The sequence below is a fragment of the Cavia porcellus genome, unplaced genomic scaffold, assembly GCF_034190915.1.
Source record: "Cavia porcellus strain 051 isolate PalLab524CR breed Dunkin Hartley unplaced genomic scaffold, mCavPor4.1 scaffold_16, whole genome shotgun sequence".
NCBI lineage: Eukaryota > Metazoa > Chordata > Mammalia > Rodentia > Caviidae > Cavia > Cavia porcellus.
This window is the reverse complement of record NW_026947499.1, coordinates 23,950,268-23,958,856: the sequence shown is the minus strand read 5'-3', so window position 1 is coordinate 23,958,856 and position 8,589 is coordinate 23,950,268. Positions and strand designations below refer to the sequence as shown.

The 8,589-nt window shown below is 43.0% G+C and overlaps 1 non-coding gene across 1 annotated transcript; it reads right to left on the bottom strand.

The window, feature by feature from the left end:
* Window positions 1–2,471: 2,471 nt before the first annotated feature.
* Window positions 2,472–2,608, bottom strand: LOC111754010 (small nucleolar RNA SNORA2/SNORA34 family). The gene has a single exon (XR_002788747.1). It is a non-coding gene; the product is annotated as a small nucleolar RNA SNORA2/SNORA34 family (small nucleolar RNA).
* Between the last annotated feature and the right edge of the window lie 5,981 nt (window positions 2,609–8,589).

Here is an 8,589-nt window from a genome sequence, read left to right as displayed (position 1 = left end):
CCAATTGAATAAAAGGGCTAAGGCTAGGTGAGCTGTATTTCCCCCAACAGTTTATTATTTTTAAAAGTCATACATGTATAAAAATGGAAAACTTTTTACTGTAAACTTTCGTCTGGCTACCAATGTGCAGTAGCCAAAATATTACTGAAGAAGAGGGACATGGAGAAAATAAGATATTCTGATATTAGCCCCCAAAGATGGCAAATTGGTCATGAGACAAGAATGAACCTGTTATATGTCAGAGGCATTGTTGCAGTAGGGGAAATGGATAAAGGGAACAGTATAAAGGTAAATTTTTCTAAGAAATTTTGTTAACCACCAAGAAATAAAGCAAAAACCCCATCTACATTAAAGACTGAAACATGAGGCCAGGTATGCTGACACATGCCTGTAATCTCAGCACTTTGGGGAACTGAGGCAGGTGGATACCAAGTTGGAGCTCAGCTTGGGGCTTAGTGACTTAATAAGATCCTACTGTAAAATACAAAATAAAAAGGCTGGGGATGTAGCTCAGGGCAAAGGTGCTAGGTTCAGTCCCAGCACCACAAAAACAAACAAAACTAAACATGAGAAGTAAAACTTTAAACCAGGTGTAGTGGTGCATGTCTGTAATCCCAGCACTATGAAGGCTAACAGGAGGATTGTAGTGTGTTCGAGGATGGTCCAGGGTACATAGTGAGTTCAAAGCTAGCCTGAACTATGCAGTGAGAGCCTGTCTTAAAAAAAAAAAAAAAGTAAAACTTTAGACCTTTCTCATAAAGGAACAGGAGAATATTTTGATTACTTCATGATCATTTTCTATAATGTAAAAGTCTGACAGTATTGGAGCAATGTGTATTGCCGATGATGCTGGTATAATATAGCTATATTGGAAAACTATTTTGTATGGGATAAAACTGAAAGTGAACATACTTAGGAATTCCACTCTGAAGTATATGTTCTAGAATAGTAATTCCCCACATAGACTAAACATTAAGGATCTTTTAAAAGTACTGAAAACCAACATGGGATCAACTGAATCATTATACCTGGAGATGGGACTTTGTTTCTGTTAGTTATAAAAGGCTTGCACAGATAATTGTGCAGCCCTGACTCAGATCCCTGCCCCTCCTCACGAATACGCAGAGCAGCACTGTTGCATTGTGAAAGGCTGGAAATAGCCCAACTAGGAGAAGAGATAAATTGTGGTATCTTCAGAATTCATACAAGAAGAAAAACCTGAATGAACTAGTTGTGTTTGGGGCCATGGATAATTCGCACAGAATGCTGAGCACAAAAATGCAAGTTTCCAAATAATACATGCTATGTAAGATCAAAAGTATCATGACCTCTAAGATCAGCACACACAAATCAGTTTGGTTTTATAGGCCAGCAAGAAACAATCTGAGAGCTGGGGATACACTGAATGGCATAAGTGCCTGCCTGGCAAGCACAAGTCCTGAGGTCAGTTTCTGGTACCAAAAAAATGAAACAATCTGAAGAGAAAAGGAAGACAGTTCCAATTATAATAGTACCCAAAGTAATAAAACATCTCCTGATAAATATAAACAATGAAGTGAGAGACTTGTCCACTGAAAAGTACAATGTGCTGCTGGAATAAATTAATGACCTAAATAAAAGGAAAGATATCTCACTAATACAGTGTTAGGATGTTGGCAGTATGATTCAGAACAATCTACAGGTTTGATGCAATCCATACCAAAGTTCCAGTGATCTTTTTTTAAAATTTTTTAAATTTTTATTTTAAAGGGGGTAAAATTAAACACAACAAAAAAGAACAAAATAGGACATAAGAAAGCAATGCAAGAGATATAAATTTCAAAGCTATATGACCCGAGATCTTCACTGTCTATCATATTGTCTCTTATTTTCTTCCAAATAGTTGTCCATGTCTTTGCATACAGAAAATTCATACAAAACAACATAGTATAAAACTGATCTGAACAGAATGAGGAGGGCGATTTAGATCTTCAAAACCAGACAAGAGGGAAGTCACTAATAGCTGTCGTAGAGTCTCTCGTTCTCTTCAAAATAGCTGTTCGTACTTTCATGTATGTTGAAGTTCAGCAAAACAAAACAGGCTAGGGTGGGGGTTGCTTGGTTTCCCTGCCCTCCAGGTCCCAGCATTGCACGGGTCCCAGTAAATGGCAGAGGCTCCCATCCTTGGCCACCAGAGCCTGCCATGGTCATAGCTGCTCACTGGGGTGGGGTGGGGGTGGGGTTGCTTGTTTTCCCAGGGCTCCAGGTCCCAGCATGGCGGTTCCCAGTAAACATCAGTAAACACCGGTGGCTCCCTTCTGGGCCGATGGAGCCTGCCACGATCACAGCCACTTACCACGTGGGGAGGGGTTGCTTGGTTTCTTAGCGCTCCAGGTCCCAGGGTGGCTCAGGTCCCAGTAAACGCTGGTGGCTCCTGTCCTGGGCCGCTGCAGCCTGCCATGTTCACAGCCACTGCGGGGAGGAGGGTGTCAAGCTGTTTCTGTCTAATGAATTGGCCATTTTACTGCTCAAGTTCTGAAATGGCCAGCAGACCATAGAAAGACATCTCTTTAGGCTCCTGCTTGAAACCAACAGCGTCAGGAAGCTGCCGGCCTTGATTCAGGGCCAGTTAGTGATCTTTTTTTAATAAATGGGAACAAACCTATCCCAAAATTTATATGGATTTTAAGGGGACCCCCAAATAGCCAAAACATAGTGAAGAAAAAAAGAAAGAAAAGGAAGAGGAACAGGAGGAGGAGAAGGAGAAAGAGAAAAGCTTTCACCCTATGATATGACAATAATCAAACATTGTGCTACTGAAATAAAGACAGACATAGAAACCAGTGGAATAGGATTGATAATCCAAAAATAAACCTCTGTGGAACTGATCTTCAACAAAATTCCGTGACTGCGACAGAATAGTCTCCTGTTTAAATGGTAGGACAACTGCCTATCCATATGCAAAAGAATGGAGTTGGACCCTTACCTAGCACCAGATACAAAAATTAACTTAAAATTGATTAACAAAGGCCAGGCATACCTGTACATGGTGGCACATGCCTGTCTCATAGACGACAACAAAGAAAGGTGTGGTGTTACACACCTGTGATCCAGCTACTCGGGAGGCTGAGGCAGAAAGACTGCAAGTTTGAGGGCAGACTGGGCAACTTCTTAGTGAGACTCTGCCTCTTAAATTTATTAAAAGGGGGGAATAATGCACCTGAGTGGTAAAGCATATGCCTAGCATGGTTCGGGGCCTGAATTCAATCCTCTGTACAAAAAATCCAAAAAGTAACAGTAAGAGACTAGTGGCCATCAGGGAAGAAATACTATGACAATTCCTCAAAAAGAAAAGAAAAGAAAAAAACATAAATATTGGTGAAGATGTGGGGAAATCTAGATCCTTGTCCATTGTTGGGAATTTTTCAAAAAGTTAAAACAATTAATATATGACTCAGCAATTCTACTCCTACTTATATACCCTTAAGAATTAAAATCAGCTACACAGACAAATGCTTGTGCCCCAGTGTCCATATCAGCATTACACATAATAGCCACAAGGTGGAAACAACTCAGTTGTCCATAAACAAATGAACAAACAATTCACAATACACACACAATGGAATATTATTCAGCTACAAAAGGAATAAAGTAATGATACATGCTACAGCATATTTGAACCATGGAAATATTATACTAAGAATTCAGACCCAAAATGTCACATTTCAGGGGGTGTTCCTTTTTTGAGACAGGGTGTCTCTGTGCAGTTCAGGCTGGACTTGAGCTCACTTTGTAGCCCAGGCTGGTCTCAAACTCACAAGGATCCTCCTGCTTCACCTCCCAAGTGCTGGGATTACATTTGTGAGCCACCATGCCCAGCCTGTCACATGTTTTATGATTTATTCTATATGAGACATTCAGAATTTTAGCAAATTTAAACCAGGCGGAGTGGCATATGCCTGTAATCCCAGCACTCAGGGAGGCTGAGACAGGAGGGTCATTGTGAGTTCAAGACCAATCTGGGCTACCCAGTGAAAAGCTCAAGGCCAGCCTGAACTGCATAGTGAGATCCTGTCTCAAAAAGACAAAACAAAACAATTAGCAAATTTGTAGAGACTGAAACATTATTTATGACCAGGACACTAGGGAGAATAGAGACTGTTTATTGTAGTATAGTTTCCTTTCTGTGACTACATAGTGGTGATGGTTGCACATTATGAATGTAATAGATGCCACTGAATGCTTTCTTTTTCTTTCTTTCTTTCTTTCTTTCTTTCTTTCTTTCTTTCTTGCCTAGGGCCTCACACATTATGCAAGCAATCTACTCCTGAGCTACATCTCAGCCCTTTAAAATTACTATTTTGAGACAAGGCCTTGCTAAGTTGCCCAGGTTGGCAGTTTCTCAACTGGCCTGGAATTTGAGATCCTCCTGTCTCAGCCTTCTGAGTATCTAGAATTTCAGACATGTGCCACCATTCCCCGATGAACTTTTGAATTTAAATGAGCTTCTTAATTTAATTTGGGGCAGGGGGTTTAGCCCAGTGGCACAAGCGCCTGCTTGGTAAGTGTGCAGTCCTGAGTTCGATCTCCAGTACCAAAAAAAAAAAAAAAAAAAAAAAAAAAAAAAAGGTTAATTTTGTGTTCTATGAATTTTACTTCAATTTAAAAATACTAGCATGCAGTATGGTCTATATTATTTACGATCGCTTTCACAGGTAACAAAACTATGAGGGAAATCAAAGGAATGAGAAACACAAAATTCAATTCACCACAGTGGGATGTAATTAGGGAGAAGAATCTAGGTAGTTTTAATGGTGTTGGGTACATTCTTTTAAAAATTTTTTTGGCAGTGTTAGAGATCAAGCCCAAGGCCTTATGCACAATAAGTATTCACTCTATGCTAAGCTGTACCCCAGCCTAACATTCTGTCTAGGTTTTTTTTTTTTTTTGAGAAAGGATCTCAAAATGTAGTTGAGGCTGGTCTTGAACTCACTATGTAGTCCAGGATGACCTTCAATTCATGGCAATCCTCCTGCCTCAGCTTTCTGATTGCTAGGGTTACAGATGTGTACCACCATGTCTGGTTCTAACATGCTGCTTTTAAGTCATGTGAGTATTCATTACAACATTCTTTACAGATATTTTTCATTTAATGACCTACCGATGTAATGATTGTTCAGATTTATGACTTGCCATTCAGACCTATGACCTATATTTTCTTTGTACAATTCTATACATCTTGTTTATAGAACTTCAATGATGTTTCTTTTTTGGTACAGTATACCTTGTTCATACAATACTGTAATCTTTGTTGATTGTACTATACAAAATAGTCCTACAGTTTTTTCTGTTATACATTATAGTACTGCATGTAAGAGTTATGCAAATAAAAGCATAGTCATCAAATTGGAGTTTTCTTTGACCACTTTTTTGTTCTGAATATTGTAATGTACATCCTATAGACAGTTCCTCATTTAGCGACCAACTCATTTAGTGACCTAATTGCAGGAATGGAACTCTTTTGTTAAATGTCTGTGTTTGTTGCATATGTGACCAATATTCTTTTATATACCAGAAATCACTCTTTATAAGTTGCAAAATGCACTCTGGATGCCTCTCCTTGCCTGAAGAGTCCCATTCGCTAAAGGTCTCAGCCTGAAGTGGGTTTGTAAACAATATAGGAATCTAAGCAGCCAAATTAATAAATTTGGGTATTTTATTAGCTGAGCTCAGTGACCACTCACACAGACCCCTATTTCAGAGTCAAACCAAGTGGCCCCAAACTGGAGGGTTACAGGGCATTTAAAGCAGAAAACTGCAAAGCAACACATCCTGTTAAAAACAATTTAGCTAGAATCTTACATTAATTTTGGTTGACACCTGCATCCTGCTTCTTTATTGAGCAGGCTAATTTTTTTCTCTTGTAGGTGCAGCTGATTTTGTTTTGCTCATGGGACTTGTACCTGGAGTTTTTACTCTTCTGGGTCAAATTCAGGACACGAGTTAATACTGGGCACGCTACAATTGGTGTCAATTATGGCAAGCTACAACAAGCCCATCTGTCAGCCCCAGTGAAAGGGCTGCAAGGATGACCCTGTCATCAGCCAGCCTGTTGGCTCTACCATCTACCTATGTCTGCTCCACTACTTGCTCCCTAATCCCCAGCCCACTTGCCTGTGCAGCCCACACAACACTGGGGTGCAGAAGCTTGCTCACACTTGTCCCTCCCTAGAGCACATTTTGGCACCCCTGTCCACATCCTGGCTTTCCATTAGCATAGCAGAGCTCCCTCAAACTTGGTGTGCCCAGAGGTACCCTATGGTCCATCTTCCTACAGGGTATCACTTGGTTTTCCTGGAAGGCAGGAGGTGGAGGGTGTCCCGTGTGGTCCAGCTGAGCCAGGTCCTTGCTGCTGTGTGGTGGATAGCGGGTGTGTGGACCAGCAGTGAAGACCAGGGAAGCCTCTAGGGGTACAGGAGGTGTAAGCCCAGGAAGGAAGGCAGCCAGGACAGAGAACTGACTGAAAGAAGATAAGTAACCTATAGGCCCTGCCTGGGGCAGAACATGCAAGGAGGCCTCTAGGTGGCAGGCTGCCTACTTACTCCCAGGAGTGGACAGGCAGGTTGCTTGGCCCTTCAGGCCCCCCGGGAGGAGCCAAGTCTACAGATCCCAGCACACTTAACTTCTGGGACAGAAGAGAGGACTGTCATTTTACCATACTTCTCCAGCCAAGCTGCTTCCCTTTGGGCTGTGTTCCCAGCTGTAACATGGGCACTTAGACAAAAGGTTTTGGGAAGATTTTTCATCAGAAGTACTGTGATTCCAACTAGCTTGTTTTTTGGAATATGAGGTTTCCTGGCCCTGGGCTGGACTCTAACTTGGAAGGAGGAAATGCCAATTCCTCTCTCTTTTCAACCCCCAAAGTTATAGAGGGAACTAGAAAGAAATGAAGCTGTTAATGAGAGAGTGGGGCACAAAATCGCTTCCCTAGTGATGGCTGGAAGTGGGTGGAGCGATGTTTTAGAAGGGCTACTGGGACAGGGCCATAGGCCAGTGAATTCCACCAGCACAAGCCTTTGTCTCTGCTGTGCAGTAAGTTCTTTGATCAGACACCAGGCTGTGCAGATGCCATAAAAACACAGGAGAGTGAGGTGTGGAGATCATGTAATCCCAGCACTCCAGGAGGCTGAGGCAGGAGAATCTCAAGTTAGAGCCCAGCTGGGCAATTTAATGCCTTAGTGAGAGGGTAGGAATAAAAATTAAAAGATCTGGGGAGGCAACTCAATATGAAAGCCCTGGGTACAATCCCCAGTACTTCAAAAACAAAATGAAGAAGTGAGAGTGGGGTATGCCTCGATTCTACAGATGGTGGTGCTCACACAAAAGATCAAAGGGCAGGGAAGGCAGATCCACATCCACAGTATTTGTTCCAGTGAACATGGAGAGCCAATGTCATCAAATTGCCACCAGGTGGCAGGCTGGTCCTTGGGGGAGGGGCCACCTTGGGGCTCCAGGTTGGTCTCTGTACAAAAAGGAGGAAGTGCTGGGCTCACAGGATCTCACTAGTCTGGGCTCAGTGGCAGCCAGAGTGGGCTAGCCAAGAAGGGCAATATTTTTAGAACTTGGTGGTCCCTGAAGTCCCACCACTTTGTCACTATGAGTTCCCAAGATGGTAAAAAAATACATCAGAAAATCAGATTGTCTCCTAGCTGCCGTTCATCACTATCCCTCTCCACTCATCTAGACACCCAGAGAGGCTCACTCAAGATCACACGAGGCAGAAGCAGCGTAGCAGCTGTCAACTGTGGTGTGGCGGGGAGGAAGGCTGGCAGGGCAGCTCTGGCCAGCCCTCTGAGGACAAGCTGAGAATCAGGTCTTGGCCTCTACTGATCTGCTGGGTCCCAGGCTCTGGGCAGAGACAGCAGCCATGACTGGAAATGGCTCTTGTCCTTCAAAACTGAGAGTAAAAGTTAACCACATATACCACAGGATCTCTCTGGGCCGTGATAAGTGACAAATGAAGGAGACAAACGGCACGGAGAGAGCTCCAGGGCTACTTTAGCCTCCGCACAGGGACAGGAAGGCAGCTCTGAGAGGTGGTGTGTGGGTGGACGCCTGCATGGCAGGAATAGCTGGGGGAAGAAAGAAGAAATACAAATAGAAAGTAGCGCCACATTCTCTAGGTTCCAGGCCCTTTCCATCTGTTAACTCTTTTCATCTCATCCTGGCCGCACAAGATAGTCAGGTTATCATTGCCATGTTCTAGAGGAGAAGCTCAAGCCCTGAAGTCAGGTAACTTTTCAAGGGCATAAACTCAGGATTTAACGGGGCATGGTGGTACACACCTGTTATTCCAGTGCTTGGGAGGCCGAGGCAGAAGGACTGCCATGAGTTTGAGGCCAGCCTGGGCTACATAGTGAGTTCAAGTTCAGCCTGAACTTCCTAGTGAGACCTGTCTCAAAAAAATAAAAACAATACAAACATAAACCTAGGACTCGAATCCAGGTTGTCTGACCCCAGAGTTGGTGGGCTCACCCCTACACCAGCCTGCACCTCAGTCTCAGTGTGGCTTTGAGTCTCTCACAGGGACTGGCAGTACAACCTGAGCTC